At 51.7% G+C, this 16,068-nt stretch overlaps 1 long non-coding RNA gene across 2 annotated transcripts in view; it reads right to left on the minus strand.

Annotated features, from left to right (window-relative positions):
* LOC138686422 (uncharacterized) overlaps positions 1-12,479 on the minus strand; it is a 34,169-nt gene extending 21,690 nt beyond the window's left edge. The window contains exons 1-3 of one of the 2 annotated variants that reach the window (XR_011325795.1): positions 11,468-12,479; positions 8,726-8,840; positions 8,269-8,589 (exon numbers count right to left, since the gene is read on the minus strand). This is a non-coding gene — a long non-coding RNA (uncharacterized lncRNA). Of the gene's footprint in view, positions 1-5,173; positions 8,590-8,725; positions 8,841-11,467 lie in introns of those variants that run through there. The other variant, XR_011325794.1, reaches the window with a different exon arrangement.
* Positions 12,480-16,068: the final 3,589 nt, after the last annotated feature.

Here is a 16,068-nt window from a genome sequence, read left to right on the forward strand (position 1 = left end):
GACTGTTTCTCCTGCATTCCTCCTCCATGACTGGCAGGTCCTGGCAGAGCCATCGAAGGCATTCTCTGAGAGGAGACACCACCTGCCAAGTGCCGAAGCTGATATTCCTCCCCGTGGCGTGGTAGGCTCCAAATCGTGCCTCTCTTCCCCATTTGCCTGAGGAGTCATCCTGGGTACTAACAATAGACTCCATGGAAGCTGATGGAGCTCAGGCTGCCTCACCAACTTCTGTCTGAATTCAGTCATTTCCAGTGAGCAATATATAAATAGATGCTGCCTCATTATTGATGTATATTGTGCAAAGGGTTTAGCCGGGGATGAAGCTTGCCTGCCTTCCTTTTATGGATGAAAAGCGGGATCCCAGAGCCTTTATGTGAGATCTCTGCACATGTCAATCAAACCACACCAGGATGGAGATTTTGTGCTCTTTGGTCCTCGTTAAACGGCAGCCACACAGCCATGGGAAATGGCCCTGTGAAGGAAATGCAGCTCTGCATGCGTGCACATGTGAGTATAGGCACATTTACACACACCCACCAAACCCAAATGAAAACAGAATACTAATGGTCTCAGCCTAATTCTTCTATTCCTTTTCAAATCCCAAGACCAGGCTGTAGTCTGGGCTACTCTGACACAAATCTCATTTGATGTTATTATAAATCACTGATGTACACTAATGGAAGAGTTAGCGTCTGATTTGAAAAGCAAACCTTAGCGGCTGGCCCAAGGCCCAAGCCTCTCAGCCCTTCAGTCTGGGTGCTGTAGTGCATTGATACTGGCCAGCTAAATTTGACCATGAACTCTAGCGAAGGCAAGCTATCGATATTTCAGAAAGCCATTCCTCACACTTCTGAGCAGCAAACAGCCCGTCACTAAGAAGGCCAAACCCTTGTCAGCGTGAGCTGACTTCTATGAAATGAAATACTGACCTTACTGCTAGCTCCAGAGTTAAGCTCAGAAGAGAGATTTTATTAGAGAAAGCAGAGCTATTATTCTGAGCCTCTCTATGGGGCACATATTTAAGTTTTGCACCCAGGAAATGTGGAATACTTTATTGTGGCATTTGGTAAAAATTAAAACATAAAAGCTCCAGCTAAGTATTTGGGGGGCGGGGGGATTTATCTTATTTGGTTTGCTTTTCTTGGATTTCGCATCATGCACATGCAGCCTCCTTTCCCTTGTTGGAGTTTTTCCTCCCTCTGTACCAGGAAGGCTGGAGCAGAACGAGCAGCACTGACTCACTGCAGCTCCAGCAAATGAAAATTAAACATCTCTATTTTCATCTCTAACTGAGGGTCTGGACTGGTCCTGCATTCTTTGCTGGTAAGAATTTACATACACAGAAATGACGAGCACCTAAACAAGGAGAGCAAAAGGGAGTGCTTTTGTTTCTTGCTTCCTAGAGCAGGACTTGCAGATCCTGTTTTCACCAAGGGGATCTAGGAATGGCTGAAGGCAAATGGGTTTATGTCATCACATGTACAACAGCCACATCATGTCATAACACAACAAAGGACAATACTACATGCACAGTTAAAAGGAAAAGGATTGTACTGAAACCTTGAAAGTAATTATGTTATTGTCCTCAATACTCAGATACTCAGTAACTCAGACCCCTGGCAAACATGCAGGGAGGAAGGCCTCTTTCTTAAAAATGAAAAAATCACCACCTCTTAAACTGAGGTCTGAAAAAGTTTCCACTGCTCTTCTCTATAGTTCAAGACATTCAGGAAAAAAAAATAGGAAATTAAATTATCCTGACATTTCTAAAATAAAACATGTAGAGAAAGAAAAACCCTTCTGTACCCTCAAACCTTTTGCATGTATCATAAACAGGAAAGGGGACAGGCAGGCAGCAGAGGAACGAAAGTAGGGGAACAAGAAACAATTTTTCCCTGTAGTGGTCATTTTTAACAACCAGAGCATCAACATTGTAATAACTGTTGCTCCAGTAAAACAGCAGGCATTGAACTGTATAATTTTGGATTTTAGAACAATGTTTTTGGCAATTTGATGAAGAGGTAATACTATTCTCCATTTTCTTGGAGTAACCAGGTAAGTTACTTCCCAAAGAATGATTGTTAAAGGATGAGTTTCCAGATGGTGTGAAGCATTAATGCATCAAGCCTCCCTGCTTTTATTATTTCCCACCTAACTTAAAAAAAAAAAAAATCCTTTATAATGCAGTAATTACAGGATGCCTCTATTTGAATTTTCTATCAACTTCTTGTTAGGAGAATGTGAATACTTGCAAAGCTATGACTATCAGACAATCTAAAAGAAGTCATACAAAATCTACGTTATCTATGTAAATGCCTCTGTAAGATGCAGTGAGATGGTTCTTTTTTTGGTAACAGGCTGCACAATCAAATGCTGTACAGCGCTGGTTCAGAATGTCCCCCTTTCTCCAATTAGAGAAGACCAATCCCATGGTGATCACTTTGTCATTGATTTTCAGTGATTTAAAAGATAGGCTTAACCTATGAATGTTAATAAACTTTGTGATATTGTCCTGACTTAGTAAGAGAACTGCTAATATTCCAAACAACATTATGAATCAGAATTCTTAATATTAAAGTCAGCTGTATTTTTCCAACATTTCATACTTAATGTAATAATGTGAAAGGGGTGTACATTACATACAACTCAGATGAACTGATATGGAACAGTACCATGGTGACAACTGACATTGAAACAGATAAAAGATTAAGTTTGACTTAATCTGAAATAATCTGATAGAGTAGCTTGGAAAGTTTAAGTAGCCTTTTATGGGCCTACCTCTTTCTTTCTAGTAGTATAAATACTGGGGAATTATCAGAGCCGGTTCAGCTCCTGGAGGTGTATCGCAGAAGTCAGAGGCAAGAAGGCCTCCCCAGGTGGCTCTCCCACCCTCGTAGGGTGACTGCAGTGTTTTGGCCAAGCTAATTTTATATCTCCCAGGCAAGGGCTTTCCTGCATGGAGATTGCTTTGTTACTTTAGATCATCCCCGCTGGCTAGAGAGGTATTGGGTTCACTGAAAGGAAACATTTCTTGATAGCCACGCTGCATTTTCTCCTTACATAGCTCCTAGGCCTATTTGCACGCACCAGGCTACATCACTTTCGTGCAGACAGGAGAAATTCTGGCCCCATTGAAATCAATGGAAAATTCCCACTGGTTTCTGTAGGAGACCAATTTCAAAAGGAGGATACTCATTTCATTTATCTATATGGGCATTATTATGTAATTTTGGCTAGGTATGTATATTCATATATATATATATATATATATTTATATAAAACTCCCTTCAGCTATATATTCAGAGCTCTTCTTTTTCCCATCAATGAACCCCTCTAGTTTCTGGAACATTTCACCTAATTTTCTGCTGGCTGCTTTTAACCAGATGCTGGTTTTTGCCAGAAAGCAAACCATCAAACGTGTGTGATGTTCCAACTCTGTTTTCCACACTTCTGGTGCATTCTCCCAGCACCATGCTGCGATATCTCCTTGCCTGCCATCCTTTGCGTCTCTCCTCTCGGCTGCCCTCGGGTCTGCAAAGCCGTGGCACATCTACCCTCTACCATCACCTCCAGGCCTCTTCTCTTTACCTTCCTTAGGATCCTCTCTGTCTTTTGATGTCAGACTCCTTCCATCACCTCTATGAATTCTGGCTTGGGTTTCACTTTTAGACTTCTTATTTTTGGCCTGTCCTTTAAATTTCTTTTGAGTCATTGTTATTATTGAGCCAACATTTATAAATAGCTCTATGCATTGCAGGTATGGGATAATCAAGTTTTTTGATTTTTGAGCAATTTGGTTACTAAATGATAGCAATAAAAAGCATGCAAGCATCACGGGCATTAGCCCAGGAAATGTTTCCACCATTGAAGCTTCCAGGACGGAGATGCTGACTCTGGTAAAAATTTATGATTATTAATAATGACTGTTACAATTTACCTTTACAGCACCAAATGGTGAGGTGTCATAACAGCCAGGGGCATAACAGCATGGGGGGGGGGGGGATGCTTTTCAGAAAAATAGTAATCTTTTAAAACGAAGAGAAGAAAAAGCCTTTTGTGTGTATAAACACACTATTTATTAAAAAAAAAAAGGCATAAAAATCCAGTTGTATATGTTACTTCTAGTGTGATGTTAAAACCCAGAGGAAAAGCCTAGTTAGCTTACTCTTACAACTGCAAAGTATGTGTATAGCTGTGTGGATGTATAGGTATTATTGTTTTCAGTTTCCTTAAGAAAACCCTATGAACACTAGAAGCCACCTAAACTGACACGAAAGGCAATAACCTGTTATGGGAAGAAATCTTACTCTCCCCTCAAAATCAGGTGTAGTCTTAAAAGTGGAAAGCAAGCAGAATTGATCCCAAGGAAAGGCATCTGCGTAACCGCACATATCTACATGCAACAGTATATGCATTTATTTTAGGCAAATTTGCAGGCAGCAAAAGGAATCACAACACCGGTCATAAATACGCACTGCAATGGCACGGCCCCTGCTGAGGTGAGTGGGAGTTGTGCCTCTGTCAGGTCTGGGAGAGGGGGGCTTTTTGTATTACGCTGTAGCCTCCCTTCAGAGACGTGTATGTATATATGTGTGTCTATATATACATATTCATTCCATTCAGAAATATGTATACATGTAAGGGCTGTAGGCTTAAATACTTGTGGAAAGAGCACCCAAAATCAAATGGCAGCCCTCGTCACTTAATTTAGGGTATTGCTAAGCAGACCAATGCTTCCTGTTATAGGCAGACCCAGGCAGGGCTGCTCCCCTGCCTGCGCAGGGCAATAGGGACCAAAGCTACTCTTCCTTCGTCCACTCCCGCCGTGGGGCACGACGTGCCCGTGGCGCTCGGGGGCACAGCCCTTTCAGCAGTCCCCCGCTCTGGGAAGGCCAGAGCAGTCACCATCTCCCTGGCGCGGAGCTGGGGCGGGGAGCAGCCGGCATCACGGGTGGCTGCATGGGGGGGCCCTGCAGCACCCTGCTCTGCACTAGGGCGGCTGCCACCCCAGTGTCCGCCCCTGCATCCACTGGCTACGCTGCTACGGGTGCCCTGGCGCGACAAAGACTTACCTATGGGAGCAGCCTTCGAGGCTACACCAGCGGATAAAATTACCCAGAGATATAAATCTTCATAGGATTATGGCCTTTAAAAAAAGGCTAAGTTCAAGTAATTATTTTTGGGCTAATTCTTTATTTAATTTTCTACCAGGATGCAGATTACAAAAACAATTTTAGAACAGAAATTAGTATTCTAAATTAATTAAATATGCACTCTCCAAAACAGCTGTTAACACGCGGTTGGTGCTGCCACAAACCTCATTCTAAAACGTTGTCTTAGAAAATACTCGTACTGATACAATTAAAACCCCTTATTTATAAAGTAATTTCTGATTATGTTGCACTACAGCTTTTTAGTATAATTTCTACTGTTAATAAAATAACATTAGACTATTAGAGGCAGGAGGTTTTTAGCCTCATTTTTTAGTACACAGGATTCGCAATTTCTAAAGCAAAAAAAATAGGAAGTGTAGCGTTGTAAAAATCCCTTTCACTAGGGGTCTAATCTTTCCTGCAGTGAAATCAATTGGGGCTTTGCTATTGCATTGAATGGTAGGATTTGGCCCCAGATATTTTGGATTTAACAAGAGCAACCTTGCTCCCCTGAACGGTCCTGTGGAAGCTATGTGCATTCCCAGGATCAGGCCCGCAGTATAAATAGTCTCTTCTTAGGGATCTGTTGTTCAGAAACGACTGCTTCTGTCCTTCAATATACATATGTGACAGACCCCAGGAACTGCTAATGAATGGGGAGAGCCACTCTGAGATCGTGCTATTGGGAAACATCATTCTAAGAGCCCTTATGCTATTGAGCTTTTACACAACACTTTATAATTATTTTGGTGAGCACATCCAGTATTTCTCCGATCAGAGCTTACAGTTTCACTCTTTTAACCCACATATCATAGCAATTCCCAAAAGATTTTAGAGAAAAGAAATCTACAATCATCAAAATGTTAATTTTGACAATGACAAAGAGTACATGCATTAAAAATGCATCAGCCCTGTCATTAAGGCATTATTCAGCAAAACCAGCTCATCATGCTAAACAGAAAGCAACTAGAAGACCCCAGGTATAAAGGAACATTTTGCTAAGCTTGTGTTTATGGGTACCAGTCCAATCCATACTGCACAAGATACTCAACCAAGCAAAGAGCAAACAAAACCACATCCTTTATGTGATGAAATGGGAACTCCTGATAATACTCTAAGTCATGACCCAAGGGAAAATGTCAACTAAAAGCTCAGATCAGAGCAAGGTTTGTAATACAAACCTGGATGTTTAAAATAGTATTTCCATCGCTGTTCCTGCAGCACTTGTGAATGTGGCTGTGTTATGGTGCTGAACTGACTATGACTTAGCAGCTCATCATGTCTTTTTAAAGCATAATTTAACGTTATTTCTGAGGCTGTTGAACATACTAAACTACAAGAAAAAAAAATCTGCTTTCAAGTGGTATTAGAGAAACAGAAGGATCAGAGTGCTAGCATCAAAGATGTGTCTAAAGAATAACAGATCCACACGTCTGCATAACAAGGAGCGCTTCACTCGCTACTGAAGGCAACAGAGTAAGATTCCTTTGGCGGTTGTTGGAAATAATTAAGCAGAACATAGATGGCCTTTCAATCACTAAGCAAGAGACAGACAGAAGGACATTCTCCATCATCCCACTTCGCACTCACAACTTATGGTTATCACCCCACGTCTGACTTGTCCATGTTAAAAATCCTTCTTAGCCTCGTCATAGCTGAGCTTGGGGAAAGATCCATTCAGAAAGGCTATCTCACCACAGTCCTCTTGGTCTTGCTTTAAAATGGCTTCTGATCTAATTCACTTAAGGCTGAAATCTCACACTGGCGACTATGTGGCAACAAGACCTGGGATCATCTAGGCGTGTGGCAAGCTCTCGAATAGGGAAACATAGGGATGATCACACCCAGCTCCTCGTCTTTGCTAGTCCTGGGGGCAGAGCAGCAGGGGAAAAAAGACTGCAAGTAGGAATGCTATGCCCGGATATTCCTAAACACAGCAGCTGAAAGGCTGACCAGGCTTTTAACCAAAGCCCGTGCCCTGCTGCTGAGATGGGAGAGAGGGACGGATGCACCTCTTTTTCTGTGTTAGATGGGGCATGGCTTGGCCAGTGACAGGAATCAATGCTCCCTTGGTTGTGTCTCCTGCCCACCCAGCTGCAAGTAGCATTCGGGGAGTCCTGAGCTCTTTGGGGGGGGGGGGGGCAAAGAAGCCACCGCCTGAGCTCCAAGGGGGGAAACAACCCCTCGGCCCTGGCCCCGAACATGTATCTCAACCTGGGGCCGCAGAGGCTGACAAGACCTGTGTTCGGCTGGGTGCTTCCCGACCTGCCGAGCTGGGGCTGGTGTGAAGGGGGGTTCCTAATCCTGCCCTCACCAGCTTGCTATGGCGGGCTGAGGATAAGGGGGGTAGGGGGACATCACCCCCTCGAAGCAGTCGGCCGCAACCCGCTCCCTGGCAGCGGCCCCTCGGCACCCAGGGAACAGGGGCTTCCCCGGGGGGGTCGAGCGCAGCCACGGCCGTGCGGGGGTGCCCCTTGCCTCGCCAGCACGGGTGCTCGGCACCCCCCCGCCCGCCGGCAGTCCCCAAGCCCCGCAGCACCCGGCGGCCGCGGAGGGGGCGGCATTCCGGGCTCCGCCGGCGGGGGCGGGCGGAGCCGGGGCCGCCCCGGCCCCGCGGGCGACCCGCGTCCCGGGGGTGGGGACGCCACGGCGGGCGGGGCCGGCCGCCCCGGTCCCCCCCGCCCCCGGCCCGCGCTCCCCGGCGGGGAGGGCCGAGGGGCCGCGGGCGCCGGGCGCGGCGCGGGCTGGGGGCTGCCGGGCCTGCGCCGGGGCACCGGGGCTTCCCATACGGGGCGAGCACCTTCCCCCCGGCGCCGGCGCAGCCTGCCGAGCGCTGCCCCGCGGAGGGGCGCCCTGCAGCGGCCCCGGCTCCCCCGGTCTCCCCCTACCCGCAGCCCCCGGCGGGCCAGGGCCGCCCGCGGCGTGCTCCCGCGAGGCTCGGCAAAGCCTTCCCCGGCCCGCCCCGGCCCCGGGCTTGCTCCCACGCACAAGCACACGCACACAGGCGGGCACCCCCCTCCGCAGGGAACGGGGCGTCCGAGCTCCCCCCGCCCGGGCAGAGACACAGACAGAATGAAACATTGCAAAGCGTAGGAAAAGATGGAAAAGGTGCTACCTTGGCAACTAGAGGAGGTTAGGAGCCAGCTGGTGGGCTGGGGGCGGTCGCGCTGCCTGCCTGCCTGCCTGCCCGCCGCCGGTACTCTCCTCGACTACGCGTATTCTTAAGCAATAACAACGTAATCCGTATTATCCACCCAAGAATACCCGTCACCGAAGAGAGTCAGAAAGCTGCTGCTGTTGCTGCGGCTGCTGCTGCTGGAAGTGCTGCACCGGGACAATAAATCCATAACTATAATTCCCCTCTAGAAGAAGGAGAATCCACAAGGGGTGCCGAGTGATCTCGTCCCATATCCAATGGACGCTGAACCTTCCCATCCTGCGGAGGCAAACGAGAGGAGCGGGCATTTAATACACACGCGTACAGTCCCTCCGCTCTCCTGCTGCCTTACTGGAGCGGGCAAGGTCTTGCAGGCGAGGTGAACGGAAATAAATCAAAGTAAGGTTGAGTTTACCTGGCGATTGCCTGCTTTCTTCCTCTGTGCTTCTCTGGCATCCTATTCCCTAGCTGTACGCTCCATCAGTTCTCTCTGGGAGCTCGCAAGGGATGTCACACGCGGCAACAGATTCCTGTAAAAGAGATGCACGGTTAAGCACACAAATATTACAAATCTGTTTGCATAGGTGGGCTTGGGAGAGCTCCGATAAAGCAGCAGCCACGCCTGAGAGACTTTCATCTGGGCTTGGGAAATGCGTTTTACAAGTCCTGACTCACACTGACTCGATGTGCTACCAAGAGGAGGGAGGGCGAAAAGGAGCGCGATGAAGAGAAGGAAAATCAAAGAAAGAAATAGCAAAGACTCCGAGCTCAGCAGAGGCACTCCTCTGCCAGGCCTCCCTAGTGCCACGAAAACCTAAGGCGAAAAAGGCTTCAAAGTACGAATTCGGCGCGCTTCGCTCTCCGCGTGTGCCCGAACGGCAGAACCCACTGGCTGCGGGGCGCCGAGCCGGGCAGGCGGCTCCGCCGCGGCGGCGGCGGCGGGCGGGGGCAGCGGCAGCGGCAGCGCACCTCCGCACTAACACCTGCCGCCTCCCTGCAAATGTTTGCAAAAGGCGAACCGAGGCGAGGAAGGGGAAAAAAAAAAAAAAAAAAAAAAAAAAAGAAGAAGAAGAAGAAAGAAAAAAAAGAAAATGAGTTATTTCCAAATGGCGCCCGCGGCTCTGCCTGTCACCCGGAGCAGTTCCCTTATCAGCAGCGCTCGTACTTGGGGGAGGCGGGAGGGGGAAGCTTTGTCTGATGATCTGCCGCGGTGATAATAAACGTTTATTGTTCGCCAACTAAATAGAAAGGATCTCTGCAACGTCATGGCACAGCACACTTCGCCTGGCGATTAGGAACTTCTCCGGGTTATTTCACCCCGGTTCCTGACGCTACGGACAGCTTCTGTGTGAGTGACGGGGAGGGGGGGGAAGAAACTAGCAATGCACGGGCAAAGCCCGCACGTAGCAGGGGTACTCCGCACTTCTTCAGCCATGAGTAATTATGCAGCACGCACAGCTCTCATTATCCACTGCGCTCGGTAACTGACCAGCTTGTTGATTAGATTCCAATTGAAATTAATACAAGATGCTCGCTTTTTCTACAGATTCCTTCCTGAACATGAGCCCTTGCCTTCCTTGACATATTACCACCGTGCTTCCTACGAAAACGTACGAGAAGACAACATTTGTCTCGCAACACAGATTCTTGTCTGAATTCGAAAGAAAAGAGAAAAACCAATCAAAAAGAAACACTTTGATAGCCATATTACCTTAAATGAAAAAAAAAATCCAACTCACTCAATCTCATTTTAGGTGTAATTTCCTATATTATTCTAACACGGCAAGCTTTTAAGTTGCATTTTAAGTGGCAGATAGAAAGTAAATAACAAACACCGTAATTTTTCCCCGCTGTGAAATTGAAGGCTGTAACCCCGTTAGCTGGCGTTGGAACTCAAATAACTGATGCAGTGGGTTTCCTTCAACTTGAACAAAAGCCGTTTGAAAAAGTAAAATGCACCGAGTCGTGGCGAAAACACTCTACAGTGATACACCTAGACCGATATTCTCCGAAATTTGGAGGCGCTCCACAAATGCGTCGAGAATTAGGCAGAAATCCAAACTTTGGGGTGGTTTTTTTGGTGTTTGTTTTTTTTTTTAATATTAAAGAATGCGATTCTCGGGGAGAAGACGAGCCGCGGCGCGCCAACCTTATTCTCGCTACGTCCAGCTGACACTGCCCTTCCCCTCTCTGACAAACATCCGCCCTCACCCCCCCCCCTCCCCCGCGAATACGGCGCCTTCCGAAACTTCCCCTGCCCAGCCCCGCCACCGTGGTCGCCCCGCACCGCCCTGGCCCGCCCCGGCCCGGCCCGCCGCACCCACCGCCCGGCGGGCCCTGCAGCACCCGCGGCGCCGGACAGCGCCGAGCACCGCCCGCCGCCGCGCCGCTCCCCGCGGCTGCCGGCTGCCCGGTCACCCGCGCCCCCTCCCGCCGGCGGGCCCCTGCCCACCCCCGCGCCCCTGCCCATCCCGGCACCGGCGCGCCCGAGCGCACACATAACCACCCCCCCCGCCCCCGGGCACGCCGACCGGGGGAGCGCAACCCCCGGTGCGCCGCCCGCCTCGCACCTTCTCCGCCGCATGCGGGAGGTGCCGGTGGCGGCGCGCCCGCCTCGGCATTAAATACCTTTGTTCACCGGCTCTGGAAAGCCATGTTTATCGGCGCTGCCGCCCCGCTCCCCCGCCGAAGGAGCCTGGGTGCCGGAGCCCCAGCCCGGCGAGGCCGGGGAAGAGCCCCGGGGGGTACCTCCACTGCCTCTGCCGTGCCCGGGGAGGGGGGCGGGAGGGGGGGGGGAGGCAGAAGGGAGGGGAACGGATGAAGGGAATTAAACAATTAAGCTATCAGGAGCGGAGCTCTGAGCAGAGCTCGAGTTTGCCAGGAAAAGCAAATTTCAGAGGGGGGAATATTGATACCATCCGTCAATAGAGAGGTGCGATGTCTTTCCGTGCGAGAAATTGTTCTGAATTAGGGGGAGCGCTGGTGAAAGGGGGAGGGGGCGGGGGGGGGGGGGAGAAAGGGAAAAGAAAGAAAGGAGGAAGGAAGAAAATATTCATGCCCACTCAAAGGCAGCCTCTTTTTAAAATCGCTGGGAGCTCGCTCCTTTCGCCACCTACCCGAGTAACCGCCAGAAATCCACCTCTATTGAAGCGCTTACCCTTTAAATCCAGGTTTCGAGCAGAACTCCAACTGTGTGTAAAACCAGGGAGTCATCTGATGTGTGATGGGGAATGGGCTCTGGGCAGCAGAAAGCAGCTTTCTCTCCTGGTGCTGGATTACCATGTTAACAAACCCCGGGAAGGGACCCCGGCGCCTCTGGCTGGCCATGTCTCGTTGCTTTCACACATCGGCGGCTGCTCTTGCTTCCCATGTCCCCGGCGATCGCCTCTCAGATGAATGTGGGCTTCCAGAAGAGGAGTCGGGGGGGAGAGGAGGAAAAAAAAATCGCCTAATGCAATCAAATCGATCTGATCTACACCATCTGTCGCCTGCCACTACACACAAGCATTAAAATAGGAAAACGGGAGACACTGACAGCTCAGGAAGGTTGTTCTGCAGAGTTCATTTTTAGCAGAGCATAATTGGGTATGGACAGCATACAGTTACCAAAGCTGCTGTTAACCATCCAGTAGAGGATCCCAAACATGCTAATGGTGGATTAATTGAGGAAGATCTGACGTGCAAGCTTCATAGTCTCTTATTCATGACTTCCCAACGGGAAAGGACCAATGCCGTGTGGGACTATGGTAACACAGAGTCAAAGAGCTGCTAAGAAAATGGCTCTGTGTTCATAGCACCTCTCTCTGATAACAAACATATGTCGACCAGAACCGTTTAGCAGGATGGGGGAAATGAAATTTTCTTAGCCAAGGTTAGCAATTCCCATCGCTTGCACTTAAAGACAAGTAAAAAATGGACTGCAGGTCTAAGGCACTTTCGAGTGCCAGTCTCAGGTTTCACAGCTAATGAAAGCAGACAGCTCCTGCACAGATGGGGGGTTAAACCCCAAATCTCTTACTTCTTACTGTGACCAAAATGCATCCATAGAAAAGCTCTAAACATGCAGCGCTGCTAACTTCATCAGGAATGACGCAAGGTCGTTTTAGTGCCAGGAACCCTTTTGACTTTTTCCAGCGGGAATGGCTTTTGGGCAAGACATTTCCGATCACTGAAATTTGACATAATCTCAGATAAATATGATTGGGGGGGGGAGGAAGGGGGCGGCGAGTTGGGAAGAGACGGAGTGTGCATCCAGACCTGCAATCACCCCTGCTGCCAACGCTCCAATTTGCTCGCGTTTTCTAGTCTTTCCTGAATAATGAGGTTATAGAGACGTATATGTAATTATTAAAGCAGCGTAAGTACACAAGCTGCAGACGTCTAAGGCGGCCGCGTCTACACACACAGACGGGGAGACACAGTGCGCCCGTCGGGGTGCTCCTTTCCACTCCCTAATAAATCCACCACCAGTGGGGGAAAGGGCTGCTAGGACAAATGGGAGGCGAGTTCCTCCCCAGCCCACCCCAGCCCCGGCCGAAGGCGCCGGGCCCGGGGGTGGCGGGAGAGGGGGCCAGGGCCGGGCGCTGTCCGCCCACCCGGTGCTGAACGGCAGCGGCCCGGCCCCGCAGACAATGGCCAGGCGCGACGCGGCCGTCACCGCCGCGCAGGGCGCCGGGCGGCTGCCGCCTCCTCCTCCAAAGTCTGCGCGGTCACCCTGTCAATCGCTACAACAATTAGGAAAGCTCCCGTTACTTTCCACCTCGCCTATCTGGTTAGCAGAGAATAATAACACTAATAATACGGCTGAATGTAAATGTTCCGGTAAACAATTAGTGTTTAGGGTAATTCTGGAGTTAACTGCATGCCTCTCCTGGAAGTTTGTGTTAATCTCTTTAGAATAAATCTAACAGTTATGAATTAGATTAGCCTTGAAAACGTAGCCTAAAGACAAATCAAACAATTTACCCGATCTTTTGTTTCAATATACATTAATTAAGCTCTGCTGCCTACCTACACAGCATTCTTGGGTCCCGGCCACGGTGCCGAGCCAACGAGCCTCGCTGCCTTTGTTAGCATTTGCGTCCAACTATTGCCCTCTGCAGGTCAAGCCCCAGCCGCGGCGAGCGCTCCGGCAGCGGCGGGCAGGAGCCGCCGGGCTCGGTGCCCCTCCGGCCCCCTTTTCGAAAAGGATCCAACTTTTGTGGGGTTTGATTCTTCACCACGAGGGCTCGGACGTGCTTCTTTAGAAGGGGCTACGAGCGGGGAGAGCCGGCATCAGGCAGGGCACGGAGCACTGCTCCGGCTGTCCTCAGCCTCTCTTCCCACCCCGGCCGTGAGAGCAGAAGACAGAACAAGGCGAGGTGCCACTCTGAAGACACGTTGTTTTCTTTCTCCCCTTCTCTCCACACGACTCCGGGAAGCTTCCTAGGCAAAGTCTGCCCTTTCCCCGGGTTTGCCGAGGAACGAGGCAAGAACCCAGCACCAAACAGGGCCAGTGGGGTGCCGGCGCTCGGGAGCCCGCCCGACTCCCTCCGGCCGGGAAACTTTTCCCGGGCACAACTTAGAGTTTGCCTCTCTCGCTCCCGCTCCCAGGGAAACCTCCCGGAAAGCCAGGCGGCCTGCGGCGGCTGCGAGGGGGCTGCCCGGAAGCCGCCCCTCCCTCCCTCCCCACCACCCCAGCCCTGGGCCCCTGCCCTAAAGGGATGATTCCTGCTCCTGCGGAGACAGCGGGAACTTTGGGCACCGCCCGGTGCCGCTCCCGCAGCCACGGTCTGCCGTGCCCCCGCATGCCTCGGCACCACTTACGCGGTAAATGCACAAAATGCTGTACCAGACCAACCCCCCCGCCCAGTGCTAAAGCGATCCGGTTATTGTTACTTGTAATTCAGGAGCTTCAATACCCAATAAAAGGTGGCCGCTCCCTTTCTTTTCCCACCACACCTGAACACCGCTTTGTAAGGACTCGCTTTATTCCCTCTCTCCTCTTTCTAACTGGGGTTACCACTGTTCACACGGGCTTCGGCATCCGCCCCGGAGCCCGGCACAGGGGCCGCCTGCTCCCACGGGCTGCCTGAGCCCCGCTGCCCTCGGCACGCATGGCCGCCTATTACCGTTAATAACAAGACGGTCTTTTCTCGGAGCTCGACGCCGCAGCGAGGCGGGGAGGGGAGGGAGGCTGGGCTGCGGCCAGGGGGGCAGACCCCGTCCTTGCCGCAAGCTGCCCGAGCAGGGGGAGCGGCCGCGCACCCCGCGCTGCCGCAGAGGCGGACACGCGGCGGCCTTTTGTCTCCCGGCAGCCGCCGCCTCGCCCGGCCAGGGGGCGGCCAACCCCCCCGGCCCCGGGCCGCGCCAGGCGGAAGCGGCGCGGGAGGGCTGCGGACCGGCGCGGCGCGGCGCGGCGCGGCGCGGCGGGGCCCAGCCCGGCCCGGCCCGCACCCGTGCAGCTGCGGCAGCCCCGCCGCGGCAGGGGGGCTGCGGGACGGCGCCGGCCAGCGCCCGCCCGCGGGCGGGGGGGGCCGCCGGCGCTCCCGGGGACCGGCCGGCCCCCTGCGGCCCCAGCCCGCCTGCGCGGCGCGGAGCGGCGGCGCCCCCTGCTGGCGGCGTGCGGCGCCGTAGGCCGCGCGGGCAGGCGGGGCCCGGGCCCGGCCGAGGCGCTCCTGGCTCCGCCCCGCCCCGCCCCGCCCCGCCCCGGGAGCGAAGCACAGCGCGGGGGGGGAGACAGTGCCTCCCGCCCGGGGTGCTCCCAGGGGACGAGACTCCGGGCACAGGCAGGCCAGGGGAGGGAGGAGGGCCGGGTCACCCACCCCTTCCCCATGGCAGGGGCTGGGGGGGTGGGGGTGCGGGGCTGCGCCAGCATCTGCGCCCTCGTGTTGCGGCAGCAGGACGGCTTGCCCGCCCTCGGAAACAACTGCGCTGGGAGACACCGCCAGCAGGGTCTTGGCGGGGTCTCTCCTCCCCAGGAGCTGCACAGGGTCTAGCCTCTGCAGAGTCTTCAGCCACAGAAGAAGCAAGCCGTGCGTGGTGCCCAGCTACCTGCCCCTGCTCACGTCCATCGCTGCTCTCCCACCCCCAAGAGCGAACACAAAGAGTTCCACATTCAGCATTACCTTGAGCTGTTTCCGCTCTGTTCCTACGCTGGCACTTGAGAGCAGGGAAGGACTACCTGGAAATGTTGAAGAACACCTCGAGTGCTAGGTTGGTGGGATAATCAGGGAACTGAAGAGTCTCTCTGAATGGAGGAGCCTAAAAACCAAAATGTACACGATGCAACTTGAGATACGTTGTAGCTGGCTACTTCTTTTTCCAGAATATCGCCAAGACATTCTAGCTTGGTGATGTTCTCACTGTTACCTGCAAACATTGGACTTGTCTGGCCTGAGACAAGTCCTAGCTCTCTGGTTGTCTCAGGCATGATACCCAGTTCAAACGCTGATCGAGAGCCATTTATAAAGCACTTACTTTCTCTGGCCCTACTATTCCCCTTGGAAAGCTGTTCCAGAATCTCGTAACTTGGCTTCTTAAGATTTCCAATCTACTTTTATTAGGGGCCCGTTTATATCCATTTGTTCAGATGCCAATTTTGTCCTTGAACTTAATTAGTTCTGATATTTACTCCCCTCACAGTGTACTAATATTCCTTCTTATAATTTCTTTTGTTTAAATCAAGCTTTTTGGTCTTGTCTCATAAGATAGAATCTTCATTTCCCTGATTATCCCCATATCCTAGCAACCTATGAAAACTGGGTTGTGACCAACACC

This window comes from Haliaeetus albicilla, chromosome 8, assembly GCF_947461875.1.
Source record: "Haliaeetus albicilla chromosome 8, bHalAlb1.1, whole genome shotgun sequence".
NCBI lineage: Eukaryota > Metazoa > Chordata > Aves > Accipitriformes > Accipitridae > Haliaeetus > Haliaeetus albicilla.